The sequence below is a fragment of the Pteronotus mesoamericanus genome, unplaced genomic scaffold, assembly GCF_021234165.1.
Source record: "Pteronotus mesoamericanus isolate MK-2021 breed Mesoamerican mustached bat unplaced genomic scaffold, CSHL_Meso_final contig_27, whole genome shotgun sequence".
Classification (NCBI taxonomy): domain Eukaryota; kingdom Metazoa; phylum Chordata; class Mammalia; order Chiroptera; family Mormoopidae; genus Pteronotus; species Pteronotus mesoamericanus.
The window spans coordinates 18042063-18060378 of NW_026555115.1; the positions used below are offsets into that span (position 1 = coordinate 18042063).

General features: G+C 50.5%; 1 protein-coding gene across 1 annotated transcript in view; it reads right to left on the reverse strand.

Annotated features, from left to right (window-relative positions):
• Positions 1-18316, reverse strand: part of HS6ST1 (heparan sulfate 6-O-sulfotransferase 1) — a 46649-nt gene that overhangs the window by 7793 nt on the left and 20540 nt on the right. The gene's annotated exons all lie outside the window — the stretch shown is intronic.

Sequence of the window (18316 nt, forward strand, 5' to 3'; positions counted from 1 at the left end):
GCCTGCTCATACCTGGGGAGAAACAACCTGGCTTTACCTTGCTGGGGATGGAGGAGGGTGATTCTAGAGCCCATGCTGCTTAGAACCAGTAGTTTAAAGAGCTGTCCCTAGTGGCAGGCGCAGTGCCACCCAAAGGCTTACTCAGCAGAAGTCACTCATTATCTCAGGCTGTAGGATGTATAGGCAGGCTTGGGTCAGGGGCCTCTCACAGGGCCAATCGCAGGCTTCTGAGAAGCACCAGGAGACCCCCCCGCCCAGATTCCCTGAGTGAGCTATAATTTGTAATTTGTACTGTCTCCCAAGAACTGCTCCAGTTCCACAGAACTGGGCATCCCTCATTAAGTCACATCCCCACTGTACAAAAGGGAAGTGTCCTTATGATGGGAGAAATGACTCAAGGAAGGCTTTGCACACTACCCTTCCCCTGTGACAGGTGCCAAGCATGGTCCATGTTTCTGCAGAGCATGCTATGACTGGCCCCACAGTGGCAAGACACTGTGAGCTATGGGGCCAGCCTCCAAATGTTCCCGTGACAGGCCTGGTGTGTGTGTGTGGTTCTGCCAGCTACTCTTAAGAGACTCCTCCTCTAGGGCTGGCAGAGCTGGTTAACTGTGCATGATGGTGTGGGCCTCAGGACAAGGAGAACCAGGGCCTAGAATGGGCAGCCTGGAATTTCCTTAAGAGTGAGACACAGGAGCCCATTGGGCCCCACACACCACTCTTGGGGGAAAAGATCCAGGTTGGACCTCCCCCATCCCCAGCACTCCCCTGGGTGGCAATATGAAAGTGCGCCCACACTGCCCATCCTCATTAAGGCCCAACAAGAGCACCCAGCTCATCCACCACCGCTCACACTGCCCTCTTGGAAAGCCTTGGGACAGAAGGCACCTTGATGTGTCTGCTGGCATTGCTCTGATCTGACTAGGGGTAAGGGTTCCTGGGGATGGGCATATCACCGAAAAGGGCGAAGGTGGTGAGATACCAGTGGACGGTTACTCCAGCCTGAAGAGGTCGCATCCAAGAAACTAGGAGTCGCAGTTTTGAGCACCTTCTTTAGGGGGCTTATTCCCTCCCCTTACCTCTGGCAGGGCCCATGCAGGAGAGGCAGCGTGCTGATGGCTCTGAGGGGCAAACGGTAAGACTTGTTTTGCTATACCAGATTGCTGAGGAAGACAGGGCAGCTGTGTGCTAGTGGACAGTCCCCTTGGCCTCCATGGGCTGGTGCTGAGCACTGAGGCTGGGCAGGGCGGATCTAGGTGCTACCACTGAGGGGTTCAGCCAGACAAGTGGGGACAGGGCCTGGACAGAGAGCACCTAAGGAGTTGAGGGGCCCTTGAAGGTTGGGGAAGGGACTCAGCTGCTTTCTTAGGAGCGAGTAAAGAGTGAGATGGGCATCTTGACTCCTGACTCCTCCTGAAGCTTGAGTTCCTATATCTGCTCTCCACTTCAGGTCATGGCTCCACATTTCCAGCTGCCGCCTGGGCTAGGTTGAAGGGTGAGCCTGACAGAGCCCCCTCTGCTCTGCCTTAGCCCATGTGCCACGCCCTAGCCCAGCAGTGACCACTTGCTCCTGGATTCTGCAACAGCTCATGTTCCAAAGCCTCCAGAGGGGATAGCCTATCGCCCCAGTCTGAATCCCCAGCTCCTGTAGAACACACTTCAGTAGCTCTGGCTGCCCTTGTGAGAACAGAGGTCCACCTGTGTCCTCCTAGTCCCTCTTTGACTATTGGGACCTCCTCTTGGCCTTCTTCCTGGCTCCTGGAGACAGCCCAAGGCCTTTGCACAAGCTGTGCCCCTCTTCCCTCTCTATGTCAACTGCTGACCCTGGCTTACGCTCTAGACCTCAGCCAGTGCTACTACCCAGGGCAGACTTGTTCTGCAGACATGGCTTCCTCTCAGGCCTCTGTCACAAATGTCACTTCACACTGACCTCTTAGCTGATCATGGGGTAAATAGTGGTTGGGCAGGGAGCTGGCTCCTGTGTGTATACTCAGCAGGGCCATGGTGCCTCCCTGGGAACAAGACTGAAAAGGGTGAGGGTGTCCAAGACAGATGGTGTCTCAGGGTAGTCCCTTCATATAACACCTTCAGCCCCTAGTGGAGGACACCAATCCCTGAGAGATCAAACAGCTTCCTAGAGGTCCCTAGTGGCTTCAGCACTGGGGTAGGGCATGTGGCCAGGCTCCTCTCTGCAGACCCTGGTTTGGTGGCCTCTGGCAGTGAGAAAGCCCTTAGAAGTGGCCAGAACCAAGAAGGTCAATTCACCCAAGGGCCAATTTCCTAGAGACCAAGTGTAAGATATTTACAAATCCTGACCAAGGCAACTGCTTCTGAAGAGGCCAAGACAGATGACAGGTAGACAGAGAGCAACAGACAAGGACCTGCCTAGAAACACATGCATAAACAAACTCCTAGTACAAGCTGTTGATATACTTCATGTCCACTGCCATGTCCAGCCTAGACCTGCTCTCAGGCCCCACAGGGATGCTGGGCTAAAAAGAACCCCCACCCTACCCCAGGAAATAGACTAATGGGGTGGTTTCTCTTAGACACAAAAAACCAGAGTGTGACATGTCAACTAACAGAGAGGTCTGTCCCCAGCCAAAGCCACAAGGGGCTCAACCTGGCCCCAAAGGTGACCTTTCCGAGGGCAAGGGCACAGTGGAGTTCCCACCCTGGGTCTGTGCCAGTGTTGGCAGTCTCTCTGCAGTTACTTCAGCTTTAGGTCATGAGTCAGTACTTACCACCACCCCATCATGAGGGGTAGACTTGGTGGAACCCCAGTTGCACCCAGACCTTCACGGATTCCTGTGTTTTGGAGGAGGAATATTAACAAGTATGGTGCCTGAAGGCCCTGGAGAGGCCAGGCTGGACCTCCCAGAAGCCCTTGGCTGTAAGTCATTCCTGTTGTATACATGCCAACTCAGAAATAAAGGCCACCCAGTGAACTACAGATGTGACCTGGAGAGCCAGGACTGAGGGAAGCCCTTCCTGAGGAGGCAGGCCACCTGTTTTCCAGGTTCCTCTATTAAGAGCCCAGAGATGGTCTATGAGCCCCTCAGCCAGTCCTCCGGACGTGGCCTGTCGTGGAGACAAAGGACCCAGGTGGACTTTGGAACCTGCTTATAGGGCCAGCAGCCCCAGGTCACTGCCTACTTCTCATCCTGCTCCTGCCTGGATGGTTGGGGAGCCCTTGCCGGGCACACACACCTGTACTCTGATGGCCTCCTCAGGAGCTCATGTGCCCAACACCCAACCTCCACTCACCTAATCCACCCTGCTCCTCCCTCATTCTTCTGCCATGACATAGCAGACCCCAACAGCCTGGCCTGTGCCTTGGTCACCCTCTGCCCAGCAGTCCCTACTCCCATCTCCCTTGATTGGATTTTTAATGTTTATTTTCTTCCAAAAGGTGGAGCGAGAGCATTGATCAGAAATGAGTAGATTGGCCCTGGCTGGTATGGTTCAGTGGACTGAGTGACGGCCTGAAAATCAAAGGGTCGTTGGTCTGATTCCCAGTCAGGACACATGCCTGGGTTGCGGACCAGGTCCCCAGTAGGAGGCATACGAGAGGTAACCACACATTGATGTTTCTCTCCCGGTCTTTCTCCCTCCCTATTGGGGACCACTTTGTGTGGTATCGGGAACTGTAGCCCCACGCAAGCCAGGCCTTGAAAGAGGCCTGTAAGTCTTGACCAGAACACTGGGAATGCTGGGAATGCTGGGAGGCAGACATGACCCAATGCTAACACTGAGAGTTCCCATGGGAAATCTGGCCAAAAGAATGCATTGTGTCCACTGAAGCTTGCTCTGCTTTGTATGGCCCTGATAAGGAAAAACCAGGTGTTTAACCTCAAGGCAGGGCAGAAAATTCCTGAGCCCCTGAGCCATGCCTTAATGACCATCTGGCATCAGTGTGTCTAACAGACCCTAACTTAAGGCTGATCTATGGGTTCCTTCTATTGTTATCTGTAAACAATGTCTGTTTTCCGTTAACTGTAGCCCTCTGACACTGATTAAAGAGCTACGCAAATGTGCTGTATACCCCTGTGCATATCATTCTCAATAAAAGCCACTTCAGAGAAGGGCTCAAGGCATTCTCCACTAGAGGGAATCACCACCCTTTTCTCCTGGCTGACCAAGTGTGTCTGGAATGACTTATTCTCATCAGCAACAGCCAGAAGGACTCCGTGGGACAGGGATTCCCTCACTCTCTCTCCTTCTAAAAATAAATAAATAAAACCTTAAAAAAAAATGAGTAGAGTGTATGTTGTGGTATGGGAGAGAAGACCCCCAGATGTCTTACTCCCCACACCCAGGCAGCTCTCTGCTCAGGATGAGACCCAATATGCATTTTCTGGGGGCGCTTACAACTCAAGAGATCTGGGGAACTAGGCAGGAGGTGAACCACTACCTGCACATTCAAAGCTGTCCCCAGCCCGTGCCACCAGGCTATTCTAATCCCTGCCCCATTCCCACCCACAGGAAACTGGACTGCCTGCCTCAGAGCAAATTTCCTCCTATGCTGGTATCTGGGGACTCCAACTATAGAAGGCTTTCTATCTAATACTCTCCAACAGGATCTGTCCATCCAGGTTGTCCAAGTGCTAGCCAATAAAGTTTCCAGAAAGAGGAGAGAAAGGGGAGATGATAAAAGAAACAACAAGAAATGCACTATATAACTCATTCAGAATAAAAGAGCTCACCAAGTGCCCAGCACATGAATGTGGGATCAGACCCAGGATTAAATAGATGACCTGTGAAGCACCTGGACAGTAAAGACAGACTACATAGAAAGGACTGGTTGTCAGAATTGGACTCAGCTTCTCTACAAACACCAAATTCTAGAAAAATAAATGGGCAATGTCTTCAAAATGCTGAGGGAAAATGACCTAGATATCATACCTAACCAAGCTATCAACGAAGAGATAGGAGAGTAAAGATATTTTTAGACATGCAAAGAGGGGCTTAGGAAATTTATTTCCAGTGAGTCTTGCTCCAGCATTTAAGGGAAATACTGGAGTATGTATCTCATTTAGTAAACAAGAAAAAAAAAAGTGAGAGCCATAAGCCGGGAGCTCCAATCCAGAAGAGAGATCCAGGATGCCAACTGTCAGGAGCAGAGGGATGGGGTTGCAGGAAAAGGGGCATGGACAGACTACATCACACAGCAGATCTCTGGAATCACTTGAAAAAAATTAAGTCTATGAGATGGAAAATGAAGTAAAAAAAACAGATCAATAATTAATTCCAGTGGAAAAAAATCATATTCAGAATTAAGCCTATGTCTCTATGGACAATTAATATTCGACAAAGGGGGGCAGGAACATAAAATAGAGTAAAAACAGCCCCTTTAACAAATGTGTTGGGAAATCTGGACAGCTAATTCAAAAAACAGAAACTTGACCACCAACTGACACCATACACAAAAATAAACTCAAGACGGATAAAAGACAAATGTAAGTCGTGATACCATAAAAGTCTTAAAGGAGAACATAAGCAGGAAAATTGCAAATATTCCAAACAGCAACTTTTCACCAACATGTCTCCTAAAGCAAGGGATATAAAGGAAAGAATAACAAATGAGACTACATCAAATTAAAAAGCTTCTGCACAACTAAAGAAAACATCAGCAAATGAAAAGGGAACCGATTATATGAGAAAATATAATTGCCAATGATAACCTGGACAAGGGTTTGATCTTCAAAATATATAAAGAATTCACACTACTCCACACCAGGAAGACAAATAATCCAATTGAAAAATGGGCAAAGGACCTGAACAGACATTTCTCCAAGGAGGACATGCACAGGGTCCACAGACATATGAAAAGATACTCAGCATCACTAACCATCAGAGAGATGCAAAATAAATACCACTTCACAACAATCAGAATGACCATCATAAGTCAGCAAATAACAAGTGCTGGCGAGGTTGTGAAGAAAAGGGAACCCTAGTACACTGCTGGTGGGAATGCAGACTTGGGCAGCCACTGTGGAAAACAGTATGGAATTTCCTCAAGGAACTAAAAATTGGACTGCCATTTGACCTGGCAATTCCACTGCTGGGATTATACCCTAAGAATCCTGAAACACCAATTCAAGAGAACCTATGCACTCCAATGTTCATAGCAGCACAATATACAACAGCCAAGTGCTGGAAATAGCCTAAGTGCCCATCAGTAAATGAGTGGGTCAAAAAACTGTGGTACATTTACACAATGGAACACTATATAGCAGAAAGAAGGAACTCCTACCCTTCATGACAGCGTGAATGGAAGAGGAGAGCATTATGCTAAGTGAAATAAGCCAGGCGGTGAAAGACAAATACCGTATGATCTCACCTATAAGTGGAACGTAATCAAAACAAACATGTAAGTACAACAGAATCAGAGACGTGGAAATAAAGAACTGATAGTGACCAGAGGAGACAGGGGAGGAGGATAATGGGGGAAAGAAGGGGAAGGGTCAAGTCAAGGAACTTGTATAAAGAACCCATGGACAAAGACAAGGGAGGGGGGAGAATTGAATATGGAAGGTGGGAGGTGGGTAGGGCAGGGGAGGGTAACGGGAGAAGAATGGGGATGAGTGTAATGGAACAACAATAGAAAAAATGAAGTATACTACTAGGCTCAGAAGTAAACTGTTTAGACACATTATAATGCAAAGTGATGAATGACTTAGTAAAAACTTGAGCTTTACCACTACTTGGTAGATGGACAGTATATGGAGAAGGTGGGGTAAAGGCATTGGGAACACTTAATCTTCATCTACCAAAACAGAGTAAACAGGTAATGTTTAAATCAATAAATACATCAAGAAAGAGCAATGTAAACTATTTAGAAATATGGAGGTAAATGCATGATGACTATTGAGAGGAGCAGCAAGTGGTTCTTTGGATTGGCTGCAAAGCAGATCTGCTGGCTTTTACAAGCCTGTAAGAACTATTTATTTGTCTTTAAGTATGTGTATAAATTAACTGAAAAAATTAAAACAACAAGAAAACTGGCTAAAAAACATATGGAGAGATGCTCTACTTTATTAGTCATTGAGGAAATGGTCACAATGTGATATCCACTAAAACGACAAAACAGAAGGGGGCGATGCCAACTTTTGACAGCTGCTCCTGGAGACAGTTGTTATGGGAGTCTTCCTGGAAATTTGATGGCATGCATCCAGGGAACCTTGTCTGTGTGCACTGGGAGATGTGGATAAGACTGTCTGCTGTGTACTGTGGTGACTGCCCCAAGGCCTGCCATAGTGGCATGTGTGCACTAATGGTGGTAGAGCCTTCCAATGGACTATCACTCAGTAATAAAAATGAACAAACTACGGCTACTCACAACAAATTGGCCAGAAATAAGACTTTAACCTGGTTCTGCCTGGGCCCATCTCACAAAAAGGAAATGACAACATCCTTGGGTGACCCAAGACAGGAACCATGGCATGACCATCCTTGGTTAGGTCGTGGGGTGGGGCTTCATCAGGGCTGCCTGTTGCCCACAGGGAGCTCTTGGCCCCACAAAGCACTGCCTGTGGTCAGGACAGTTCTGGGGGATGTGTTTCACATGGTGAAACAACCCAGCATGGAGTCCACGTGGGGATTCAGTGTCTTAGAACATGTGTAAACCTGATTTTAGCTCCATTTCCCACTGTGAGGAGAAGTGACTAGCTGCCTTCTTCTCCTTCCTGTGACAAGAAGCCTGCAGGCACAGATTCCCAGGGCAAGGGTCCAATCAGCTGTCAGCTGTGTCACCAGCCCTCTATGAACCAAGATCTTCAAGTGTATCACTAAGAGAGCCTAGCTGAGGGAGGAGCATAAATGAAGGGAGAGGCAGCAGGAGAGTGAGCAAGCACCTGATGGAGTGAACAGATTCCTCACTGGCGTTGGCCATCACCCTCTCCCTGCACCAGATCCAATGCTATGGGAGCTGCCCTGCTCTGCCCCAAAGAATGGTTCCTCCCTAGTGTCTGCAGGAAAAACCAGGTAATCAAGTACCTGGAGAGCCTCCTCTCCAAATGCCTTGTAAAAAATGCTGGTCTACGGCTGTTTCTTCCCAGGCAACGTGAGAGCAGCGCAGCTGTGAACTCAAGACATCATTTTTGTGGATTAACTGACTCTGCTTCCAAATATGCTTGGGTTGGGAGAGCAGCCCCACACCACCAGTGGTCAGGTGCTATGTGTTCAAAGGCGTGGCCAGCTCCCGCCCCTCCTCCCAGAGCCTCCCTGTTCCTCAGCACTCCCAGAGTAGGTAAAGCCTAAAGTTGATACAACCTTGGCAGAACAGAGAATGGATGCTTGGGGTGGGTGAGCACTAATCAAGCCCGTGACCCCTCAATGATCACTGAGTGATTGCCCCAGCTGGAGAAGCAAATGGCTGGCTCAACCTGTGGGGTTGTGCTTCGAACCAGGGCCACTGAAGCCCATCCCGAACACCAAACCCTCGGGCAGGGACAGAGCTGCAAGGCCACTGCCCATGGGCCCTGTCATCCTCCCTCAACAATGGGGTACATTTGGGACAGGGCTGATGGCTGGTGCTTGCCTGACTTCACAACTTCGCTTGCTGCCCAGTGCACCTCCAGCAAAGTAGGGAGGGCCTCTTTGGTTCACCCAGTGAGCATGCAGATAATGCCATAGGCTTAGGAATCAGCGTGGAAGTGAGGAGAAGCCCAGGAAATACTTTGTAGCCTGGTGTGGCTGTGTGACTAAGTTTGGCCATCAAGATGTCCTTACAGATACCACTTCCCCATTCTCCTCTTGCTGGCTAGATTGTGGATGTGACGGCAGAGTACCAGGAGTCATCTTGGACCATGAGGCAGAAGCCCTGCTCTTTGGGATGGTTGGGCAAGATCAAGAGCCTGGGTTCCTAGTGCTTCCTGTGGTTGTACCACCAGCCCGGCCCATTTATGTGGGGTACTTTTCAAAGGGAGGGGAGTAAACTGCATCTTATTTAGGTCTCTGAACCTATTTCAGGACCAATGCACTGAGGACCTGGGCAAGATCTGAGAATGAGCTCTTGGGGGTGAGCCAGCCAGGTTTGGGGAGGGGACAGAGGTATCAAGGGCTCAATAATAACTGAATTAATTTAGTGAACCCTCAGTGCTTTACCCAGGTCATCTTTGGCACTTACAGATGCCCTGTAGGAAGGAAATATTCCCACTTGCAGATGAGGAAACCATACGCAGAGAGGTCTGACAGCCAAGCTAGCCGCAGAGCTGGCCAGTGGCAGTGCTGGGGTTGGATCCAGGCCCACCCAGGCCCACACTGTAACTGCCAGATGAGAAATGCTCACCTGCTGAAGGCACAGCAACACATTGCCTGGCAAAGCTGCCCCTGGCTACCTGCTGACTATTTGCCAAACCACAGCAAACTATGAACAAAACTAACATTCCATTCCTTTTAAACTACAGAGAGTTAGTTAAGAGTCAGAGGAGTCTGCATAAAGAAAAGCATGTCCAGACATGTGGTGAGGGCAAAGCAAAACTGAGCTGAACCACTGTACCCCACAACTGTAACTGTCCTCTTGACATAGGTGTCTACCATGGGAGGAACCCAGCCCAGGTGGGACCCTGCTGTGGAATGCTGGGCAGACCTCCTGGACAGGTTTGTGTGGACCCAGCATGCAGGATACTCCTTGCCCTGGGAGCCTAGCCCTTGTTGCCCTTGTTGTGAGAAGTGGCTGTCTGACTAGGAGGCACAGGACCTGAGGACAGGGACTTCCAGCAAGCTCCCAGTAGCAGAGGTCCCTCCTCAAGTGTCCCCTGCCTGTATACACCTCACCAGGCTAGATTCTGCTATGAGGTTCATATACTGTCATGGGTGGCTCTGGCTATCAATTACTTCCCAGTGGTGGTCAGCCTGGGCCTTTCTCCACAGGGAGGACAGCGCTGGGAGATGAGAGCCCTGACCCCCTTCCCTGGGCCAGCATGGACACACAGAAGCTTTCTGCCCCTTAAATCGCTATCCGGGTAAGGAGGCTGAGAATATATGAGACGGTGTGGGAAGGAAGTGGAAGCTCTCTGTGTCCTGTGATTTGACTTGAGGTTTATCATCAGACTCTGCCAATGCTTCCCAACCCCGTGTGGATGGGGAGTCATGGACCCCACTGAGCCGCAGCTAACACTTCCTGTACTTCCCAGGTTCCTGCACAGATTTAGTAAAATGGTATATATAAAAAGCATTACAGCCTAGATGGTCCACAAATGTGAGAACCTTGCCTGATCAGAGGCAAGGAGCCCTGGGCAGGTACATAAAGTGTGAACCAGTGACCTCACCTCTCTGCCTCAGGGCTCCGCAGTCCCCTGCAGTCTCACTTAGACTTTCCTCCTTCACAGGACTGCTGGCTGTACAGGAAGCTACAACCTTGCCCTCCCACAGCATCAGGAAGGGCTGGAAATGTGGCTAGGAAACACCCAGGTAAGTGCCAGAAGGAAAAGGTCAAGACTTAGGTTCAGGTAGGGCTTCTGAGGTATGACATCTGAGCTCACACCTGAAGGGAGAAGGAGAACTCCTGATGACCTCCCCGCTCCATGAAGGGGGAGGCAACAGAATAGAGATTGCACTTCATTGAACTGCAGGGTGGGCTAGAGGAAAAGAAAACAGAGCTCCAGCAAGGAAAGGATGTGGTTATTAAATGGTGGGAAAAAAATGAACTTTCTGTCCTTGTTTCAAAAGTCCAAGTTGTTGAAAAAATATGAAGAAAAACAAGTTCTATTAGTTTAGGCTTAGAATATACCTCAACAGTCCTCTTTCTCCTCCTCTGACGGTATCTATAGCTCTCTGGGCAGCTGAAAATCTTCTGTCACTTTACAGAAAAGGTTACCAAAGCTTGAGGAAAACAGAGCAGGCTACCTCACCCTCTCGCTCCATTGCAAAGAATCTGGCGCACCGCTTGGGTCCCTGGTCATCTGGGGGATAGCAGAAGGGTCCCCAGGGCAGGTGGCCCATTTGAATATACTCCAGGGGCCTGAAGCCCCCACTTGCCTCCTCAGGACAAGTAACCAGGAAGTGGGGCCCCATGTCTGTGAGAAATCTGAGGTTTTTATCTCCCACTCCCCCTCAAGCCCCTGGGCCTTCAAGATTCCTTTCAACCCTCACAAGGTCCCCAGGAGACCCATGGGGCAGGGGTAACTTGAATGCTGGGTGCTGTGCAGACGATGCTCCCACAGAAGCACATATGGGAAGGAAGAGTCCAGACCAGGGCTAGGTGCCATTAGGGGCAGAGCATTTGAACGTGGCCACAGACTAGCTCTGGTGGGCCTCCTGCCAGGTCCCCCTCCTGGCTCCAGCCTGTAAGTCAGTCACTCTCCATTCTTGATGAGGGGTGACCACCCCCCTATAAGAGCCTCTCAGTGGACATGTCCAAGATCTGGGGCTCAGGGTGCTTCACCCAGGAATGTGCAGGTAAAGCCACCTTCTCCAGAGATCAACTTCCCAGCTGTGTGCATTATGAGACGTCTTCTCCAATGAGCAAAGGAATTCTGGTGGCTTTCTGGAGGCCTGCTGTCCTCAAACTTACCATGGCTCAGGTCAGCCCAAGCCTCGAACGTCTGCCCAAGCATCAGAAGTGGTGCTCAGCTGGAAACTTCCAACAGCAGGAGGGGTGAGAAGCACCTCTTCACAAATCCTAACTACCAAGCTCCTGCCTGTTGCTCTGGGCTAGTGGGCATTCTCCAGGAAGCCCAGCCAGGCCCTGAGGGCCTCATGGCACTACTCTCCTGTGCACAATGGCTGCCCATTTATATTTCACACCTGCCTGACATTTTCTGGCTCCTGACACCCGACAGGAGAGACCTGACTTTTACCCGAAAACATACTGCCACCCCAGGGTAAAAGAAAGGGGCTATGCTCTGCAGCGCCGCTGGGTGGGGCCTTGTGTTTGTTGACTTGCCAGATCCCAGAGTCTTGGTCTCCCCTAGTCAGCAGCTTGAGTCCTGGCCCGGAGCCCTCACAGCCTGTAACTGCAGACCTGCCACAGCCACCAGGGACCCGGGAGGGAGGGGGAGCCTGTGAGTAAGGCCGCAGGCAGCTTTGGGCCTGCAGGGCAGACTTGCTTGTCACCAGGTTCAGCCTGCTCCTGCCATTTCCTCATAAAGTCAGCCTCTGGGTCTCTGTGCCAGAGACATATCCTGCATCAGCCAGGACTGAGTGAAAGCCCCACGCAGTGGGGATTTGGTGAACTATTCCAGTAGCTCAGGGCACATGACTTGACACTGAAGTCCAGTACTCCATGGCAACTGGGACACACAGCCCTGCTAGGAATGGTGCAATGACACAGGAACACACCTATGTATGCACAGTGAGCAAAAGCACCACATTAAAGCTCCTGGAAAACACATGAACTGGGCAGAGAGGAAAGATGCCTTCAAAGAGGGCTTGTCTCTGGGCCTGGAGTCCTGCTTTTGATTTTTTTGTATTTTTTCAACTTCATATAACCAAGCATGTATTACAAAACAAATAAACAGACAAAAGAATTAAAAGTCCTTTGTGTGCATGATCTAATCTGATTTTCTCAGAGGTGTAAAGCCAGAGCTTGGGAGGTTCTGGACCTCCCTGGAGGCCACTCAAATGTTTCCAAAGCCACAAGACCACCATTTATCTGCTTTTCTGGGGGGTGAGGAGGGTCTGGTCTGAGGACCACTGGGGGAGTCCCTGGTACTCCCTCCAAGCTTAACCTGCTGATCCCACAGCTGGTGTCGGGATCCATGCCCCACAACACCCCTCCACTCAGGATCCCAAGCAAATCCTCCTGGCTCTCTCCCACAAGGACCCATGGAGCCTTTGAACAGACAGGAGGGGCCTATCACCCACCCCTTTCCTAGGGAATGATGGGGTTGCATGCTCTTTGAACATAAACTATTTTTCTGCAGAGAGAGAAATTTATAGAGACTAAACAGCACACTGCACACAGTAGCCATTCAATGCCCAAATTAACAGCAATGTCCACCTCATCTTCCCCTGTGGAGCTTGCTGACCCAGCCCAGCTCTCCCGGGATAGTCACCTCTGATTGATGAGCTGGAAGAGCAGTCACCTCAGCAGTGACCATTTCCCTGGGAGCTGGGAGAAACAGACCTTTCCAGAACCAGGAACCTCTAGGCCATTTTGGGGGTCCCTCCATCAAGCGCTTTGGTGACCAAGGGGTGGGAGAATAGGGTCTCAGGTATGATGTGGGGAATAGGGCCTAGCAGGCATTCACTTGCCTTATTCCTAAAACCTCTGAAGTAGATACCACTGTTAGGCATCCTCTGCAAATAGGCAAACTGAGGCACAGAAACTTCTTCCTTGGTTGAAATCTCCCAGTTATCAGAGGAATCCATGCCTGGTATTTGTCCACCACTGACAGATCCCAAACATGAGGGCTCTGAGAGGACCTGGGGCAGGGTGTTGTTGTCAGCACCAAGAAACCAGCCTCCCAGCTTGCCATGGGCTCTACCACTCAGTAAATGCGCAGCCCTGATAGGTAACCTGAGGAATGTCTTTGGCTGCTGTTTCTTCACTGCATGATATACACCCTGCCTCCTAGAGTCCACAGCATAGCACTCATACACAGGGTCCCATTCCAGGGACCTGCAACCCAGCCACAAGGGGAGGAGAAGAGGGCCATTTGAGGCAGGAAACAGCCAGAATGGACCGTTGCCAACCATGGGCATCACGAGAATGTGTGCATGTGCGCGCGCGCGTTTGTGTGTGGGTGGGGTGGGAGGGAGGGAGAGACGCTGTCAAATATAAATATATAAGTAGCCCTATAACCTTAAAAAAAGTCAAAGGTAGTATTTAATAATCTTCCTACAAGTATTCAAGTCTTGTAGAATGCCTGCAGCCTAATTTCAAATAGTTCTGTAAAAAAGGAACAAAAGAAACTCAGGTGCTATATACCCAGATATACATAGATATGTAGAGAGAAAGGGCTAGCACACATACATAGGCATGTGTGCCAAAATGGCAAAATGTTAACAATCAGTGTATCTAGGTGAGAGGTCTAAGATTTCACTACGATTTCAACTACTTTGTAGATTTGACATTTTTTGAAATAAAAAGTTGGTGGGAAATTCTTACAAAGAAAATATTTCTTTCTCAGATTATTTCTACTCAATTCTAAAAGAACAAATTATCTAACTTTTTGCAAACTCCTCTAGACAAGAATAAAGAAATACCCACCCTCCCAACTCATTCTATGAGGCCAAGTTAACTCCAAAACCAAAATCAGACAAACACATGAGAAGAAAGGAAAATTACAACCCTTTTCATTCCCAACAGAAGGTAACAAAGGTTATCCCAGGTATTCGAGGGTGGCTTAATATGAGAAAATCCATCTAGTTGATTCTTCATGTCAATAGATACTACTTTGTAGATCTCAACAGGTAAATAACAAGCATTTGCTAAAATTAAGTATCTAGTCATGATAAAAACTCTCAGTAAAGTAGGTGTAGAATTCTCTTACCTGATAAAAGTATCCATATAATTTCGTACCAACACTAACCACATAAGGAAGAGTTGGGTGCATTTTCTCTGCAGAGGAGCCCAGCCTTGTCGGGAGAGGAGAGAGCTGGCTGGGGGAGGCTGTCTGGGCATTGGTGAGAGGAATGGACTGGGCAGGGAGAACAAGGGCAGGTGGCCAGTGGGGTAGAACAGAGCAGGCCCTAGGCCTGCCTACTGTTACGGGGCCCAGCCTGAATGAAAGGGGTGGGATCTGAGTGGGACCATCCTTGACTGCCCATGCCTGTCCTGTGGAGTCACAGCCTGGAAGAACACAGGCTCAGACAAACTCTTGACATGGTAGGTGGGTCTGAGGCTCCTGGCCCATCTTTCCACCAAATACACAGGTACCCACACCATATGCAGACGAAGAAGCAGTGGACCCAGCCCCATATCAGCCTGGGCACAGAAACCAACCTGGTGCTCAACCCTTTTACTAGGGGAAAAGTATGTTCTGTGCCCAGGAGCTCAGGGACCTTGATTTGCAGGAGAAGTAGCCAAAGTGTCTCCATCAGCAGGGCTTGCCAGGCACTTGAGGGGTGTTATAGGGGAGGATGATGGAGGGTCTGCGTCTACTACCCTGTTTTGGGGGCACTGACAGCAGAATGGGGGACTATTAGGCAAGGGGTGGGAGATACCTGTGTGGATGGGCAGCAGTGGTACATCAGAGTCAGAGCTCCCCTGGCCGTGGGCACCCAGCAGTGTCCTGGGGCGTCGACAGGGGATTGGGCTGGGACTTGGGTGAGGGCAGTGATGCCTTAAACCAGAGGAAGTAGCATCTGAGGAAGTAAGCGGGGCCCAATATTCAGGGTGCTCTGAGTGCTGCAGGCCAGGGCACCTGGTATGAGGGGGAGGGCAGTGACTCACTGGGCACATGTGGTGGGGGGAGGTGTCTTGGGAGGATGATGGGGTGCCATCAGCTGACAGGCTCCAGATGGAAAAGACGACTTGACTCACACAGGAGGGTGCCCGAGATGCTGGAGATTCTAGAAAAGGCAGCTTGAGGGAGGAGGGCTGTGACTGGGTCTCTGCCTGTCCATAGCCATTCTCCTAGTCACTAGTGTTCCTCACTTATCAGAGGACACATCCCAGCATGGGCAGGCTGCGTTCCCTCCCTGGCTAAGAGACCGAGTGGGTAGCCAGTGTGCAGAAGCCTCAGGGAGGGAGGTCTAAAGCCTGGGCCTAGAGAGTAGGGCACCATGGGCCCTGACTGTGAAGCATCAAACACCTCAGATGCCCACAGGCAAGACCAAGGGACTGCAGCACAGGGTCAACCCCCCAAGGGGACGGCCCCTCCGCCAGCTACACACAGTCATGTCAAGGTTCCCACCTGCACATGTCTGTCTACCCAAGCTTCACGTGGGCAACATGGCCAAGGCCTGCTGGAACGTCAGGGTGGGTCCCCACTCTGGCGACTCCTCCACCTGGCACAGCTGGACTGGGCCCACCTTTCTAAGGGGCTTAGGGGTCCTGCTAGTTATCTGAGAATACATGCCCCTTTCAGAACCAAGGTCCCAGACAGTTCCACAGGTGTCCATTCAGCCCCATATCATCACCTCATCAAGGGCTGACAGGTGGGGGAACACACACCTGCTGTCAGGTGTGGCCAACGGTGCCCTATGCAGGCCAGATCCCCAGGGAGGGGGCTCCTCATGGCTCAAGTCCAAGCTGGCCTCCCTCTTGTCTGGCCCTGTGCTCTTCACTTCCCTCCCAACTGTGCCTCAACTCCTGATGCAAATGGGCCCTGGAGACTACCTGGTGCTTGCCAAGGCCCATGTCTGAGGCCCTCGGTGTGGCTATAGGCCCCTCAACTATGTACAGCCTGTGAATTTCTGTCCCCACGGGTCCTGGCCGAGCTGCTCCCCTGCTCAGCTCCCTTCCATGCTGCACTCTCCTTCCCCAATGGCTGAGCCCTGCTGTGCACTGACAGGTAGCCCAGTGCCCACCTATAGTCTGCCTCCTTGTCCGAGAAGGATGATGTGCTGCTCTCCTCAGTCCTGTTTCAGAGAATCTTTTCCTGTCTCCTTCCCCTAGGATCCTCTACACCCTGGCCCACCTCAGCCACAGGCATGGCACCCATGGTGCTTTTCTCCTTTTATGGCCTGCCTCCCACTAGCCTGGCTCATTTGCCCAAGTCCCCAGGGCCAGCAGGGGGCACAGGTAGGGCAAGAACTCAGAGAATGGCTAAATCCTCAAGGCTTGGAATGAAACCGACCAAGGACCACAGCATTTGCTTCATGAAACCAGGAGCAAAAGCAGTCAGTGGCAGTAACTTCAGTGGCCATCACAGACCTAGTGAACAATTACCTTGCACAGAGCCAGGGAGAACTTCCAAGAAACCAGGCTCCCCCAATCCCTTGAGAAGAGGGGACCTCTCCAAGCTACAGGAGCAGCAGCAGAAGACCACAGGTGCCAAAGAAGTGATGAAGCAAGGTGGGCCCGGGCTGGGATGGCACCCATGGGGGCCCAGAGAAGGCATTGCAATATGGGGTTTGCCCTGGAAAGCAACACAGAGGCCCCACTGCACGTCCTCCTGGAACCCACACTTGTACTCCAAGGCCAATCCTGCCTGGGGCTCTCTCTGGGTGAGGTACAGGGTGGGGGTGGTCCACAAGGGGTGGCACTCACTGCACTGCAGGCTCACCAGGCAACGGGATGACTCAGAGTTGGGACACACTTTCAAACCTCACAAGGAGGAATAAAAACATGGCCCAAACTGTCTGGGGGATTTGCTAGGACCAAGATCTCCAGCCCTTCAGGCCACTGCTATGGCTCTTCTTGCCAGAGAAGGCTTCTCTTGGGTGCCCAGGGCCTCTGGTACTAAGTGGTGGCCTCAGAGACAAAGGCCCCTGCACTGATCCCAAGATGACACCAATCTTGGTGGGAATCAGGAAACAGGAATGTGGAGGCTACAGGCCTGCAGGCAGTGACAACTTGGGTCATAAATACCTTGCCTGTAGTCCCGAGACTCCATGCCCAGGGGTGGGGCACTAAGTCCATTACAGCCCACTACTTGGGAGACTCCAGAGCCACAAATGATGATGTGCAGGGATCCCTCATAAATTCAGGGTCCCAGAGGTCTCGAGAGCTTCACATGTACTCCCAGCCTCCTCCAGCCTGAGCTGCTTTGGGCTCAGAGGGACAGACAGAAAGAGAGGAAGACAGGGTGGCCTTGATGGGGGAACTCAAAATATTTTAGTTTTACGTAATAGTTAATAAGCTTAGTAGTCAAATGCATGCAAAGAGCTATTGTTTCAGAACTGAAGGTACAGCTCACCCTGACTCCAAGGGACCACAGGCAAGTCAACCTTTGGGTTCCAGAAGAGACCATGGCGATAATCAAGATGGTATCTAAACCATTGTGTTCCAGGGACAGATAGCCTGCTGCGGAGGACACAGATGAAGAAAATCACACAGGATGCAGGACTCAGATAGAAAGTAACTGGTCAACAGTCAATGGGTGTAAGGATGTTATGGAAATTGCTGGACTGCAGCTTTTATATGATTAACCTCTTTCCTGAATTCCAAATCTTTTACCTATACTTTTTCCTCCTTATAAAAAGACTGGCTTGAAAGGAACTGTAAGATGGTCTGTTAGGGTACATAACCCCCCATCTTCTCAGACTGCCTGCTCTCTGAATAAAGTGCTCATAAAGATTCAGTCCCTGTCTCTGCTTATTGGTTCCGGTAGTGACAGGCAGCACGAACACCGACTTTTCTGGTTTCAGCCTGGCACATGGTGCCCACACATGCATAGACTCAGGCTATCAGTGAAGAAAAGCAAACCATATACACCATGTTGAACCAGGCAGGAGCTGAAGTGGCCATGAGGGAAATCCC